The sequence below is a fragment of the Phocoena phocoena genome, chromosome 2, assembly GCF_963924675.1.
Source record: "Phocoena phocoena chromosome 2, mPhoPho1.1, whole genome shotgun sequence".
Lineage (NCBI taxonomy): Eukaryota > Metazoa > Chordata > Mammalia > Artiodactyla > Phocoenidae > Phocoena > Phocoena phocoena.
In genome coordinates, this window is record NC_089220.1 from 76056499 (window position 1) to 76073130 (window position 16632).

Below are 16632 nucleotides of genomic sequence, written 5' to 3' on the forward strand. Positions count from 1 at the left end.
CTGAACTTAGGGAGAAAGTTTTTAGCATTTCACCATTAAAATTGATATTAGCTGCAGATTTTTCATAGATGTCTTTTATCATATTAAGGAAATTCCCTTCTGTTCCTAGTTTGTTGAGTATTTTCATCATGAAAGGATATCAAATTTGTCTAATGCTTTTTCTTTATCAGTTGGGATGATCATGTGTTCCCCCCCTTATATTTTATTAACATGGCATATTATATTGATTTTCATATGTTGAACCACCCTTGCATTCTTGGGGTACATCCCAGTTGGTTTTAGTGTATGCTGATGGATTAAGTTTACTAGTATTTTGCTGAGGATTTTTGCATTTGCATTCATAAGGTATAGTGGTGTATCATTTTCTTTTCTTAGGATATCTTTGTCTGGATTTGATATGAGGTTAACACTGGCCTCATAGAATGAGTTTGGAAGCATTCCCTCCACTACTTTTTGGAAGAGTTTGAGAAGAATTGGTGTTAATTTTTATTTAAATGTTCAGTAGAACTCACCAATGAAGCCATCTGATCCTGAATTTTTGTTTGATAGGTTTTTGATTACTGATTTCATCTCTTTATTTGGTATATATCTGTTCAGATTTTCTATTCTTTTTTTTTGAGAAAGTTTTGAGTCAGTTTTGATAGTTTATGTGTTTCTAGAAATTTGTTCATTTCATCTAGGTTATCTAATTTGTTGGTGTGCAGTAGTTCATAGTATTCCTTTACAATCCATTTCATTTCTGTAAGGTCGGTAGTAAAACTCCACTTTTAATTCCTGATTTTAGTAATCTGAGTTTTCTTTCTTTTTCTCTTTGTCAGTCAAGCTAAAGATTTGTTACTTTTGTTCATCTTTTCAAAAACCAACATTTGATTTTGTTGATTCTATTTTTTAAAATTCTCTTTTTCATTATCTCTACTCTAATCTTTATTATTTCCTTCCATCTGCTTGCTTGGTGTTTAGTTTGCTCTCCTTTTTTCTTAAAACTTTTCTTCTTAAACTTTTTTCTTCAACCTTAAGATTGAAGGCTAGGTTATTGATTTGAGAGCTTTTTAATGTATGCATTTATAGCTTTAAATTTCCTTCTGAACATTGCTTTTGCTGCATCCTGTAAGTTTTGGTATGTCGTGCCTTTGTTTTCATTGATCTCTAAGTATTTTCTAATTTCCCTTGTGATCGCTAATTTGATAAATTGGTTGCTTAAAACTGTGTGGTTTGATTTCCACATATTTGTGAATTTTTTCCTTCTGTTACTGATTTGTAGTTTCGTTCCATGGTGATCAGAAAAGACATTTGTATAATTTCAATACTTTAATTTTACTGTGACTAGTTTTGTGGCCTAGTGTCTATCTTGGAGAATGTTCCATGTGTACTTCTGAGGAATGTGTATTCTGTTGCTGTTGGATAGAATGTCCTATGTATGTCTGTTAGGTCCAGTTAGCTTACAGTGTTGAAGTCTTCTATTTCCTTGTTTATCTTTTGTCTAGCTGTTCTATCCATTATTTAGAGTGAGGTGTTGAAGTCTCCAACTGTTATTGTAGGACAGTCCAAATCCTTTTTTTTTTTTTTTGCCGTAGGCTGGTCTCTCACTGCTGTGGCCTCTCCCGTTGCGGAGCACAGGCTCCGGACGCGCAGGCTCAGCAGCCATGGCTCACGGGCCTAGCCGCTCCGCGGCATATGGGATCTTCCCGGACCGGGGCACGAACTGCATCGGCAGGCAGACTCTCAACCGCTGCACCACCAGGGAAGCCCTCAAATCTTTTTTTTTATTAAAAAAATTAGTTGTTGGTTTTCTTATGAACAAGTTTTAAAAGTTCTTAATATAGTCTAAAGTCCTTTATTAAATATGTGATTTTAATATATTTTTCCCAGGCGATGACTTGTTTTTGCATTGTCTTAACAGTATTTGAGAAAGAAAACTTGTAATTTTTATAAAGTTCAATTTATCAATTTTTATTTTATGGACTGTGCTTTTGATTTAGTTTCCATGAAATCTGCCTAAATCAAAGTCACAGAGATTATATCTTATTTTGTATTTTTAGAAGTTTAAAATTTTTAGTTTTACATTTAAGTTTATGATTCATTTTGACAATTTTTATATATGGTCTAAGGTTTAAAGTCCATTTTATCATATGAATATCCAAATGTTCTTGCAATATTTGTTGAAAAGACTATACTTTTTCCACTGAATTTTCTCTTCCCCTTATTGAAAATCAAGTTGCCATAAATATGTGGGTCACTTTCTGCACACTCTATTCTGTTTCATAGATATTTGTCTACCTTTTCACTTAACATTTCTCTCATATATTTTATCTCTTAGTTCTATGTTCTAGAAGATAGGCTTCAGCCAATCCTGAAGTGACTGTTTCCTCTAAGGTCACTTGTCCTATTTTATCCTTCTCTTTCACATTGTGGTTATACTCAAGACCAGGTGATATATGGGTGTGAGTTAACATGTATGAATTAAAGACTATGGAATAAGTATTTCCTGTTCATATTTTAGATTTACATTGCAGTTCTCTGTTCGTTTTAATTCAATTTTATGTGCTATTTTTTTTTCTCCTGGAAGTTCCTTTTATATAAAATTTGGTAATGGCACTCTGTCTTGTTTTCCTATGTTGTTAGTTACTTACTCTTTTAAAAAATGAAAAGGGAAGAAAACAAGGTAGAGAAAAAGTAATCTTTATTTTATGGAATTTTGTAATAATGAAAAAGATAGGCTTCTGTACTCAATATATTATTCTAATCCTATCTCTCCATTCTGAACTGTGATTCTGCGTGAATAGATGTGTTTCTTTTTTTTTTTTTTTTTTTTAATAGATGTGTTTCTATATTGCCTCCGCTACTTTTGGATCAAAAAGCAAGTTGTTACTGAGAGGTTTGAATACCACTTGGAGTTGAAGTTCATTATAGTTTTACATTTCCTGGCTCTGAGTAACCCACATGATATTTGACATTCCCCAGGGTTTGGCTGGCTAATTTTGTGGAAATGAAGTTGCCATCATTAGGGAAATATTTCTGACATTCATTAATTTCTAACTGCTGACATCTTGTATTTCTAAAAACTTTGAGTTTTTTAAAACAAGATACCTGATTGTCACTACATATTTCTGAAGCTTTTTCATTACGAAAAATTTCAAATATACTAAAAATAGAATGGTATAATGAATAATGGTGTAACCAACTCATAGTTCCATGAATTTCCAAATCATGGCCAGGCTAATTTTATCTATACATCCACTCATTTTATTTTGAAGCAAATCCCAGGTATGGTATCATTTTGCTATAAATTATTTTTACTTACAAAATGATCATTAAATTTCTCATACAATGTCTACCACAATAGGAATTTTACTGACGAGGAACACTAAAGTCAAAGTGATATCAAACAATGATTAATGTAGAAGTATAATTTAAGAATGTTGCAATCCCATCATTCAACAGAGTTATCAAGCTAGCAGTCTCCTTAGTTAAAATATTTTCCTCTGTTCTCCATGTAATGACAGGGAAACTTTTCCAGGGTATCTTAAGAGCAAGAAATAAGGTGCAGAACAGTGTAAGAAAGTCACAGGTAAATAACTAAGCATTTTGACATTTGCTTACATACACACAAAATAACACTGGAAGGATGTGCAAAAAAATAGTGAAAATGGTTAATTAGGGAAGGGATATGGGGTGGATGGGGAGGAGGAGGACTAGGACTCTAAAAATCTATATATTGTTGTATTTTTAGAGTCATTTTAGTATGTTTTATATTTTTAAAGTAAATATAATGCCTTCTAAAATGAACTATTTCATGCAAAAACTAAGATATTCCTATGATCAAGTCAGTTTGAAAGTATTATAAGCTGCATACAAAAACCATTGTCAATGGGACAGATGGCTATGCAATGTTCTAAAATTTACAAATTTTTAAAAATTTTTTTAAAAATACTTTATAGTTTAAGCTTTATGGTTCAATTAAATTTTAAAAACGTGTATGTCTTAAAGTGTGCTTTACTAGCACTCAGACTTCATGGGTCTCTCTTCACTTAGACCTCTCCTCCCTGTAGCTCAACAAACAAGAGCCTCATTTTCTAGTTTATTTTTGTTCGGCTTAGCTCAGCCAGGTCTACCTGTCTGTGCTCCCACTCCTTCCTCAGAATCTAAAGTGATGAAACTTCTCATGCCTCATTCATTCTTCCAGTTAGGTATTTTCTTTTCTCTAAAAAGGAGTATGTCCAGAAGAATGGAATTCAGTCAAACTGAGTCTTGGGGGACCTCTGTATAATCGACCCTCCATATTCATGGGTTCTGCATCCAGGGATTCAACCAAACGTGGATTTAAAATAGTCAGGAAAAAAATTCCAGAAAGTTCCAAAAAGCAGAACTTGAATTTGCTGCATCAACAACTATTTACATAGCATTTACATTGTATTAGTTATCATAAGTAATCTAGAAATGATTTAAAGTACAATTGACCCTTGAACAACACAGGTCTCAACTGCATGGGTCCACTTACATGTGGATTTTTTTCAATAAATATACTACCTGTATTTTCATTTTACATATCTTTAAATTAAGAAGGTATGCGGAAAAGTTTCTTTTCTCTTAGAGATCGCAATATGTGGAATCAAAAGAAATCAGAAGGATTTGAATCCTGATTCTAAACAAACTGTTTCAGCTTTCTGCCCTTGGATGAGTGATTTATCAATTCCTTTGTTTTTGAGGCAGAAATAGCAGTGGGTTTTCAACTGCACAGAGGTTGGCACCCCTAACTCTCCCTCTCACATTGTTCAAGAGTCAACTCTATATGGGAGATGTGTGTAGGTTATATTCAAACACTATGCCATCCTATACAAGGGACTTAAGCCTCCATAGATTTTTTTGGCTATCCCTGAGGGGTCCTGGAACCATCCGATTCAGATACCAAGAGACAATACTATTCTTCTTCCTCTCAGCTCAAGACTTAACTGGTGTTCATCTCACAAGACCAGCTGCTCCTCAAGTCTGGGGGATCAGAGCAGTTTAGTTCACATACCATTTATTGAGCACCTAATGTGTGCCAGGAACTGTGACTGGTGTTTGATATTATACCAAAATACAGTTCCTGCCCTAAGAGTTCAGAGTCTGGCATGAGACACACATGAGAAAGCAGAGTTCCAGTTAGGTATTGAGACTGAGGTCAGCAGAACCTGCCATGGTTCAAGTTGGAGAGTGGGTAGCGGGCAGGGATGAGGGGAGTGGGTAGGGGAAGCTTCTCAGAAAAGAAGTTGATATGTGCCAGAGTAAACTGAGTTTCAGAATATGAATAGGAGTTAGTCAAGTCTTTAGTCAGGGACATAATGTAGACACAAGTGGGAAAATGTGAACAATGGTACAGAATTCTGAATAGTGTTTTGGGTGTACCACATACACTATTACTAGAAGATAAGGTCCAAGGCTGGGAGAAGCTGTAGAAGCTAGAGCAGGGAACCTTCTCCTATCTTATCCCACCCTTGGGGCTACTATCGCTTCCCAAACCAGAAGTCAGGAGAGGGATTCCCAATATCAGTGTAAGTCTTCAGGGAGAAGAAACAATATCTATATTACTTGGGATATAAATGTTTCCCTTGAGTGACATACAGGAGGAAGATGGATCACGGCTATGGTCTTCCACAGCTGGTCTAACTCCATCCTTTCTCTCATTCCCACTGTATTGCCCAGTACTTTTGCAGCTGCTGGTCTGGGGTAGGTGACAGATGAAGGCAGAAGAATTCCCACTCATCCCTTGTTGAATAGAGGGTCAGCTTCCTTTTCCAATTTATCTGGCATGGAATCTGGGAAATTTCTGTTGAATTGCAAATCTCCCTTGGGTCTTTGAGGAATTATTTTCTCTCTTTCTTATGGTTTTATCTCCTCACCATTTGGGTTTCTTTTCTCCAGCAGGCACTGTGGCTAGCTGGGCTCCTAATGTCTGGTTCAGTAAACCATCATTTTGGGGCATCTCCAAGCAGATCAAAAAGAAAGTTCATGAATAATAGCATTTAATGTGGCTTTCTAATTTGCACTGTATTATAAAAGTGAATTAAAGACATAACCACTCATTTTGTCATTGGATTGTGTCTCTTTCATTTGTCCATCTTTCTACATTTTTATATCTCTTGTCTTCATTCATCTTTTTAGCAAAATTGGGATTGGAATGAGGACCTTTAATATCAAAAAATTATGAATACCAACTATTGTTGTACTTACCAAGAACTAGACTTTGTGTTATGTTTTATCTACCTCATTGTATATTTTAAAGGGAACGGGGGTTTCCATTTGTGGTGACCCTGGAATCTTGGACAAATATTTATTTATTTATTTATTCAGTCATTCAACAAAGGTCTTTTAAGCATCTTTGTTGGATACTGTGATACACTAATATATGCTAAGATGAACAAGCAATGATTCCTAACCTCAGGCAACTTTGACCTTAGAGGGGAAGATTAAGAGACAAATAATAATTCAAAAGTAGGGGATGATAAGGGGTTTACAAAATAACGTTGGAGGTCATGTGCAAATTGATTTACCCTGTCTGGTATTTTCTTGCTAGAGAAGTTTTCAGAAGCTATCATTCACTAAACAGGAATTAATTCCATGTTAAAGTATGTTTGTATATATAGAGACAATATTAAAAAAAAAAAAGAAAGTATGGACAGCACCTCAAAAAATTGGTGCAAAATTGGAAAACTGAGCATTAACGTGCAACGACATGGCCATAAAGCTTCAGTGATCACTGGAAATAGTAATGCTTTTGTCTGGTTCCATTAGTAATACACACAAACACATAATATTTCTATCCTGAAAAATTTCTGAGTGAGAACTAAAGGAATGGAAGGATCAGTCATTTGAGAGGGAAAACGAATTCTTCTCGAGTGATCTAGAAGTGTTCCCCAGAGGGCAGATGAAGTATTGCCTTAAAAGCTACCTAATTTCATGGAGCATAAAAACCTGAAGTGAATCCCAGACACTGGCCAAAGAGAGGAATTCATATAACAGTTTATAGCATTTCTGGAAGGAATCATCGCCAAATTTTAGTAATAAAACGTGTTAAACCATCTATTTTCAAAATTATTTTATTGTGGGAAATTACTTTGGACTCAATTTAATTCAGTAAAAATTTATTGAGTACCATGTTCTGGGAACTAAGTTGGTATGCAGAGATACAAATACATGATCCCCGCCATCAAGGAACTCACAGACTCTTTTGGGTGAGACAGAGAGGGTAGGGGAGATAGGGATGTCTCTCACTCTCTCTCTCTCTCTCTCTCTCTGACTGTGGGTCAAAAATGTAATAAGATTATTGTAAAATTTTAAAGTGGGTCGAACAAGATGGCATTTTACTAATAAAGCACAAGAGCAAATATTAGGTAAGTGAATGTGATTAGGAATAGAAATATCACAATAAAAATTGTACTAGGGAGCAATCTGTGAGTGTATTTTTTTCAGTCTTATTTTATACATTTCTGTGCCATAAATTTTTTTTTTACTCTTCACTTTAATCTCAGCAGTACTTGGCACAGATAATCTTGGCTTCTTATTTAAATTAGTCTTATTCTTTGATTTCCCTGGGACCACACTTGCCTGATTTTGTCTCTACATTTCCAATTGCTCTTTGTGTGTGTGTGTGCTTTGTTTTATTTTTGTTTCGTTTTGCAGGTGTATCCTCTTTAATAAAGCCATTAAATATTAGCTAAGGTGTCAAGGAAAAAAAGATTCTTTCCAGAGATCACAAAATAAGAGGAGGCTGAAAATAAGAATGTGTTCCAAACACATAGAACAGAGGCTGGTACTTAGAAGGCACCCAAGAAAGTTGACTTTGCACTGTGTCAGTTTATCTAAGCTAGAACTACATTATCGAGAATTTTCTTTTCTCTATGGATCTAAATTTTCTGTATGGATGTGGTGAAATTTGTAGTGAGATTTGGAAGGTGGAAATGTCACACATAGCAGCCACAGTGTTCTGAAGGTTGGCATAGGATGCCAGGCTCTGTTGCAGCTTTGCACTTTTTGATGCTGGTCTGCTGGTTCACTTGTTGGCATGGGGCTTCAGTTGGACCCACAACCCCTCTGGCACAAATGAATCTCCTCCTTCAGCTCCTCCAACTCCTAGGCCAAGTACATGGGTATCTCCATAATGAAGGGAGCAAGCTTCTCCTGCAGGTCTCCCGCATCAACAAGGTTGGAGACAGTGAGAGACAGCTGTAGGTTCCAGTCTGTCCTTTTGATTTCAGTTTGTCTTCGTGGATTTCATGGTGTCGGTTTGCACTGATTCTCCTCACTTCATGCCCACTTGTCCTTCTCAACTGCTCATCATGCTGAGTTACAGAGATTCAGGCCCAACTCTAGACATAGAGGCAAGAACCTTACATAAACTTCTTCATCAATTCCAAGAATTATAATAAATCTCTTATTCTTCATCACTTATAGTGGTTCCTCTTTGATTGAATCCTAAATGATATAATTTCTTTTGCAATACTAATAAGCCACAGCATTTCTCCTGTTTCCCATTATTTTGAAAACCCCTTGAAGACAGAGACTGGGTCATACCTGAGTTTGTTTCCTTGCCATCTAGAAGAGTACCTGGAAATCTAGAACATAGCAAAGACTCATTATGTTTTTGTTTCTTGAAGGGACAAATGACATAAGGGATGAAAAAATGTCAAACTGTCATGCTCTATAGTGATTTCCTGGGAACCCTTTTGTGTAATTCAAAGGGGGTCACTTTGATAATAGCATACTAAAGGCCCACATTGGCTGAGAAGTACCATAGTTATTGCTCAGGAGGTGAGGAAGACAGTTTAGCAGCTCGAGCTAAGATTGTACAGGCCCTGACTCTACTGGCTGAGCTCCTGAGTGGGCCTTGGAGCAGATAAGTTCAGTAGCTATACACAGTCAAGTCCCTCCTTAAAGATCCTTGTTCCAGGAAAACCATGATTATGCAAAACTTTGCGTATGGATATCTCCCTTGGGTTCCCTTTTTTTTTTTTTTAATGTATTGCAGATATAGGAAACATTTCAAGATCTGACAATACAGAAAGGACTTTGGCAGGTTTTCCTGGATCCAGACCTTCTCTGTGACCCCTGACATTCCCCAGTCAATGAGGATGAACTGGTAGTTCTCAGCCCCAACAAGTAAGTTCTCAGCTTCCAACAAGTTCCCCATGAGCTGTTCTTTAATTTGCTTTTTTTTCAAGTGCTGCAGAATTCCCTCTGTCTTGATTGTAGCCAGTATTTCTGCCTCTTACCATGGTGATGGGAGGAGTAATGCTGCCATTTTCATCTGTGCTGGTGATAAAATCCCTTCAGAGTCAGAACATACCAAAGCCAAGGAGTGCACTCTTGGCAACCCAACACACCTTTGCTCAGGTTTCAGGGCAGGGAAAGAAAGGCCCCACAAAATAATTGTGGAGCTACCCTAAGACCTCCAAGCCAGACGTGTGAACTGGCTAGGTCCTCCCCTTCACAATCAAGATCCTAAAAAGAATGATTTACTTAGTTTCCACACCTTCCCCTCATTCTTCAACCCATCCAGTGCTATCATCTTCCCTAAACTTTCTGCTTTAAATGCTGGTAAAGATTGTCAACAGCCCCTGAGTTAGCAAGTCAGCCATCAGATTTTTAAACACTAGTGATCACCAGGGCCTGTCTTTAAATTCTTCCTCTCTCTATTAATGCTCTTCCCTGTGGGTTCTTTCCAAAACCAGTGTTAACCAACCACTGCCCTGTGTTTTTTATTCCTAAAATTCCTTTCTCTGGTTTGGATCTTTCTCTTGAATCTCAGGACTTTATATCCAACTTCCTTCTGTTCATCTCCGCCAGTAATCATTCAGCAAATACATCAAAGCCCAGGCTAGATATAACACCTTTCTCAGGAGACAACCAACCTAGAAGTCAGGATGTCCTGGCAGATTCTACTCTCTCCCCTCCCTCCAATTACCAATCACAAACCCCTTTATTCTTGCCTGAGTACGTACCTTTTCCAAGAGACGAACCTTGCAAAGGGCAAATATGATCAGGTCAGACAGAAATCCTGTCAAAGATTCCCTTGTACAAGCAGTTTAGGAAGACTAGCAAGTTTGAAGGCCTATCGTACCAGTCGTTTCTAAGTTTGGGCAACTTCGACAAACCAGGATCAACCACACTCTAAGGTTACAGGTAGACACCTCACACCATAACCTGCTGGTTTTCCAAGTGAGCTATCAAAGGGCACTAAGGAGCTGGGTGATTCTTGCCAGAAATGGCAAGACGACTGTCACTATGTTATATTGCGTTTTGGAAAGTAACGCCTGAAAATAATTCAACTGTACTCCTTTTGGACAGAATGAATATCTGCACCCTTTAAACCCGAGGGTTCCCGGGACCCCTATTTAGCATTAGGAAGACTAACACAGCACTTGCGACTCTGGGGTAGACGGACTAGGGCCTCAGGAAGAAGGTTCTGTATGGCGCTGCGACCCCAACACACCTCCAGGTACCACTCTTTTCCGTGTGAAATGCCCTAGTGAGAAGTGCACTAGTTTTTTTCCGCTCAAAGTGCCGGCGTGAGACCTACCTGAGCAAGATATTCCTGACAAAAAAGCCTGTCATAGCGGGACGAGGGGGCCCTATCTATACACAACGAAGCCCTTGGCCCACGGTAGCATCTTCATTGTCCCTGAATTGGTCGACAGAAGTGGCCAACTTGCTCACAAGCTAATCTCGAATCAGGTCGAGGTTGAAAGGGACTTCGCCTAGGTGGATCTAGACTGGGCGGTGTTGGCTTCATTTAGCTCTAAAGAGGGAGGGGGAAAAAGAGAGAGAGAAGGGGAAAGGTAGGGCTCGTCCGGGATTTGAACCCGGGACCTCTCGCACCCAAAGCGAGAATCATACCACTAGACCAACGAGCCACCCGCGAAAACGCTGCTTTCTCTTTAGGAATATTCATACATTCTGTTAGTTGCGTCACAATATTTGAGGACCGTTTTTGATTCTTCTCCTAAGTCCAGCGATTTTCTCCAGACCCCAAGAGCGTCACCGTGCAGATTCGGAGGAACCTGAGCCACAGCGTTCCAGAGGTAGGAACGTTCAGTATGGGACTCAGGCTGAGCTGCTAGTCCACCTGTGGACCCTCTGACGAGGGCCCGAGTACTTACAGGGTTAGGACCAACACCATTGCAGGTGGTCTGGGGATGGAGAACAAGTAAGGACAAAAAAAAAAAAAAAAACCAAAACAACAAGAAAAACCCAAAACGTTGATTTCGTCAAAAGACCCTCCTCCCCAGGGTGCGGCAGCGGAGGAACTCGATACCACGCCCCTGCGGAGGTCAAATCCTAGAACCATTGTCTTAGCCTGCCCTGCTATCTCACACCCTGTAATATGCTCTTGCTGTTTCCTTTCAGCTTTACTTAATGAACTTTGTACTACAGGGCTAGATTTAAGGCACCCTTCAAGGGCGCACAGAACATGGCAACCGTCCGGGAGAGTTGCCCACTTCCAATATCCTCTTCTAGAGAAGCTTGCCCTCGCCCGCTTCTCTATCACCTAGAAGGTGGTGGGTGGAATGGGAAGGGAGAGCGTTGTCCTTACGCCGCAGTCCCTTCTGCTCGGGGAACGACGCTCTTGGGTTCTAGCCTGTTTCGCTTGGTCACACCTGTTCACCGTGCACCGAGCACATTCTTGGCGTAGGGGGAAAACTCGATAAATAACAGTTGAATGAATGGCTAAATATCGGCGCCAGACTGCCGCGCGGGCTAAGACGGGAGAGAAAAGAAGGGGAGCGCTCCCTTCCCAGCCCTCCAATGTACCGCCACTTTCTGTTGATTCTGGACTTCAGGTTGGGCATTTAGAAGGGCCCGAGGCCGAGAGAGAAGCAGCTACCGTTCAGACTCCGAGCTGTTAGCAAAGAGTGTTAAAGGACCGAGGGAAAGGTTACTCCTTTTCTAAAGCCAGTTTCTGCTTCAGGAAACCTGGAGGAATCTCAGGCCCAGACTGACTATGACCGAACCTGACTCCGCTGAAAGGTCGTGGGAGGGGGCGGCCTGGACGCCTGGATGCTTTCACATCCTCACTGCCTCGCCCCCGGCCCCCTCCATTCTGAGGGTCCAAGGGGTAAGTTCTGGGCTTTGAGAAGGCCGCCTCCTTTTAAAAGCAAACAAACAAACCCTAATCTCAGTCTACGAGAACTGGAGCAGTTACTTTAAGAATCCAAGCAGATGGGAGACAGTGACGTGATGCCATGTCTCGCATCCTTTTCTTCGGTAAGGCACCCTCACCTACCCCACTTTATCCCACGGCTCCGCTCGTGGCCCTGGTGTTGCCCAAGTTCAGTGACTTGTCAGGCCTGAGACTGAGGAGCATGCACTGTAGGTGCTACCAGGGCTCTTCCAGTGAATTACATTCCCATTTGGGCCTAGTCAAGAACATGTTTCTTCCTCGTATATAAAGAAGCGCTTCCTTCAAAAGAAATTCCTTTTAATTTTTAAGTATTTATTAAATTTTGTTTAGATATGCCATTTGGCTGCAGCTTTTAAAACTTAGGGAATTCAATACAAGCCATAGGTTCACGGCCAGGCTCCATAGCTTATGGATTAGCGCACTGATCCTGTAAACCCGTAACCGTGAGTTCAATTCTCGCTGGGGCCTCTGCGTGCTTTTGTTGCAAAGAGGGTGGCTCTCTCCTTTTCTTGCTTCCACTGACTGTTGAAAGCAAGCAAGCACTGTGTGATGTTTCAGGGAAAATCAGATCCTGAGTATTTGGGATGAAAGATTATAGGATTGGGGGCACTATGATCCTGGGGGAAAAGCAGGTGTTTATACCATTCAGTAAGTAGTGGAGAAACTAGATTACTCAGGTCTCTGCGAGAACACTCCTGGGCTTGGCGGAGTCCACACACACCTGTGTTTACGGAAAAGAGCTAATTAGCCTCGGCCTATTGATGGCCATGATCCCCCGGCTGCCGCCACTGGAGCGTGGCGTCCTGCGCATTTTGCCACTTGCAATCTGCCTGGCGCCCCAGTTTTTCCTGTGCTCCTGGAGGGAGAACTGGTTTGCAGATTACTCTGGGACAGCCTAGTCCAGAAGCTACGCAGATACACCCAATCCGGATGGTTCCTGTTCTGTTCCTATCGCTTACTTCCTCGGATTCAGACTCCTCGTCCTTCGGCCCCCGGCTGCTCCCTGGATTTGGTTCACCAGAGATTCAACTCTCTGGAGACTTCCTGACCTCCAACTTGAGCCCGAACTTTAAATACAAAGAAGCTAGGCCTCTCACTGGCTGTTACTATATGCTCAATAATTGACACTAACTTTTGCCAATTGTGTCCTTCAATAGCTCAGCTGGAAGAGCGGAGAGCTGTAGAGATGATTTACCTTCTGTTATCCTTAGGTTGCTGGTTCGATTCTGGCTTGAAGGAAGGATGTGAAATCTTGCTGCGTGCCAGGTTTTATCCTCCTATACCAACGACTGTAAAACATTTACTTTAGCTCTGTTTTCAGGCAACAAAAGAACAGCTTTTTGCCGACTATGAAACAATTTTGTGTGTCCTCTTTGTGATCATGCAGTATACGTGATTTGATTTACAGAGGAGATATGAATTAATAGTTCCCCTTTTAGATTTGAATGTTATCTCCTAATCTTGAAGACCAGCTAGCCTTGACTGAATATTGAGTAACATCCCTCAACCCCTACCCCATTCCCTTACTGTGAATATTTTATACTGGGCAATTCAGGGTTTAAAGAGAAATACTGTAGAAATATCTGTTCTTCAAAGCAATGTAAACAAACAGTGTAGAGAATAAGCAATGCAAAAGACAAAATATGCATGTGGAAATGTTCCTTCAATAATAAGAAGAAATACTAATTAAAACTAGGGGATATTGCTGCACCACCAAATTAGAGAGTGTTTATTATTTAGTACTGGGCAGGATACAGTGACGAGGACTTTCTTGTAGAATGTCACTACTTTCTGGAGGATAGTTGGGCATTATAAATCAGGAACCTTAAAAAGAGGTTGTGTGAGGGGGCTTCCCTGGTGGCGCAGCGGTTGTGAGTCCGCCTGCCGATGTAGGAGATATGGGTTTGTGCCCCGGTTTGCGAAGATCCCTACATGCTGCGGAGCTGCTGGGCCCGTGAGCGATGGCTGCTGAGCCTGCGCGTCCCGAGCCTGTGCGCCGCAGCGGGAGACGCCACAACAATGAGAGGCCCGCATACTGAAAAAAAAAAAAAAAGACATTGTGTTTGATCAGATATTCTCTTCCTGCTTCTAGAAATTTATCATTCATTTTTGGAGAAGAGGAAATATGGCAAAAGATGTTTATCTGTGGGTAAATTGTGCTCTTTTTACTTTAAGGTATTTTTTTTCAAAATATGCCACATATATAAATTAAATTTTTTAAAACACAGTGTTTTAACCTTACAAAGTGTGCCACTATGGAAGACATTCTGGCAGTTTCTTACAAAACTAAATATATTCTCACCATAAAATCCAGGAATCACATTCCTAGGTACTTACTCAAATGAGGTGAAAACTTATGTCCACACAAAAACCTGCCCATGAATGTTTATAGCAGCTTTATGTATGTATAACTTCCCAAACTGGGAAACAGTAAAGATATCCTTCAATAGGCAAATAGATAAATAAACTGTGGTACATCCATACAATGGAATATTATTCAGCACCAGGAAGAAATGAGATATCAAGCCATGAAATGATATGGAGGAACTTTAAATGTGTATTACTAAGTGAAAGATGCCAGTCTGAAAAGGCTACATATTGTATGATTCCAAATATATGACATTCTGGAAAAGGCAACATGGAGATGATAAAAGATCAGTGTTTGCCAGAGGTTAAAAGGGAGGGAGGGATGCACTGGTGAGGCACTGAGGATTTTTAGAGCAGTGAAACTATTCTGTATGATACTTTAATGGCGGATATATATATAATTATACATTTGTCAAAACCCATAGAATGTGCAACACCAAGAATAAACCCTAATGTAAACTATGGACTTTAGAGGTTTGTTTTGTTGTTTTTATAAAGACCTCAGGGGCCTAAGGTGGGTAAAAAATGAAAGGAACTGGTCTGGAGGAGTCATCAAAGTGAAATGGGAGTGGGTCTGGGAGGACACAGAAGAAGCTTTTGATTGAGGAGGGGGAAAGACATAAAAAGGAAGGCAGAATTAAAAAGTGTCATTAAAAAATCCCTAGACCTTGGTTCCTGCACAGAGTCCTAGTCTACTGCTCTGTTCCTTTCATTCATTCCTCAAGGCACTGCAGGGAAATTTGTACCTCCTTGAGAGAGCTGTACAGCCAAATCTGTGAGTACTGCAGTGGGGTAACGGGCTGACTCGGCTGAGAAGTGCGGTGAGACAACCATTCTAATAGGGCACCACTAAATAGACCCTGAGTTTACCCGCTCCTCTTTCCCACACTGAGTTAGGTTCTGCACAGGTATTGTAGTTGGGTTGCTCAGAGACCTGGACAGTCTCCAAGATAAGTGAATTCACTTGTGGAAGGGGCAGAGCAGTGGCTAAGCCAACATTCACAGCTCACCCCACTGGGCCAGACGCACGGAGTCAGCCAAGAATCAGCTTTGAAATGTTTTGGAATCACAAACCCACCTGCAAAGTCAAATTCAGAAGAACCGTTTACCTGCCCTACTCCACCCCCATGCCTGAGTGACATCTGGAAGCCTGGTAGGAAGTGGCTTTCTGCCTTCATTCATTCATCATATTCAATTACAAAAGTAATGTGATTAAAAACAAATCACAGCTTACTTCGCGATCACAGAGCTGCAGCTCCTAAACCAGTGTGGGCGTCGGGCTGATGGAGGCTGCGGGGCACTTTCTAGGAAGCCTTCCCTACTGGATGGTGCCTAAGCCAGGTCATGAGAATGATTCAATGTGAGCATGGATTTTAGAAGAGGAGGACCGAAAGAATTCCCCATTGCGGGAACACAAAAACTTGGACACAATGAAAAGTCGAGTCGGGTGCATACAGCTAGTTTCGGCAGGGGATGTCAGGAGGAATCCGAGGTAACCCAACTTGATATTCGGTAATAGGTATTTCTCGGGCAGCGGGGGGACGGGGAGGGGGTACGGATGGAAGTTCCGGGGTAATTCTTGCTGGAAGAAAGAGGATCGCTTGGGATTTAATCGGAATTTCTGTATTACTTCGGATTTACAGCTAGACTAAAACACAGTTGGCAGTGATGGGATTCGAACCCACGCCCCCGAAGAGACTGGAGCCTAAATCCAGCGCCTTAGACCGCTCGGCCACACTACCGCATACACTTACAAATTTTCATCCTTGAGCTGTTTACTATCGACCCCAGGCTCAACATTCTGAATTTTCTTCATGGTTAGTCGGGTTTCCTTCACTGTTTTCATTTACCCCTAGGGTTCTGAGCAAACTTGGAGAGAGTAGAAACCATCGCATTCCCACAGGCCTGGGAAGTGAGCTAGAAAGTGGTCAATGATATTAGCGTGAATATCCTTTGAAGACTTCCGCCTTTTCTTTAACCTCTTTCGGCAATTCCACGCCGAAAGGGAAAAGCAAAAAACAAAAAACAAAAACCCATCTCACTGGCGACTTATTGCAAGTGATTACAGAAGACTGAAAAAGGAACTCCTCGCTGTTGGGTCGTTGGTC

At 40.6% G+C, this 16632-nt stretch overlaps 2 non-coding genes across 2 annotated transcripts; both read right to left on the minus strand.

Annotated features, from left to right (window-relative positions):
- Nucleotides 1-10817: 10817 nt before the first annotated feature.
- TRNAP-UGG (transfer RNA proline (anticodon UGG)) lies at nucleotides 10818-10889 on the minus strand. The gene has a single exon. It is a non-coding gene; the product is annotated as a tRNA-Pro (tRNA).
- Nucleotides 10890-16184: 5295 nt separating this feature from the next.
- On the minus strand, nucleotides 16185-16266 carry TRNAL-UAG (transfer RNA leucine (anticodon UAG)). Its single transcript has one exon. It is a non-coding gene; the product is annotated as a tRNA-Leu (tRNA).
- Nucleotides 16267-16632: the final 366 nt, after the last annotated feature.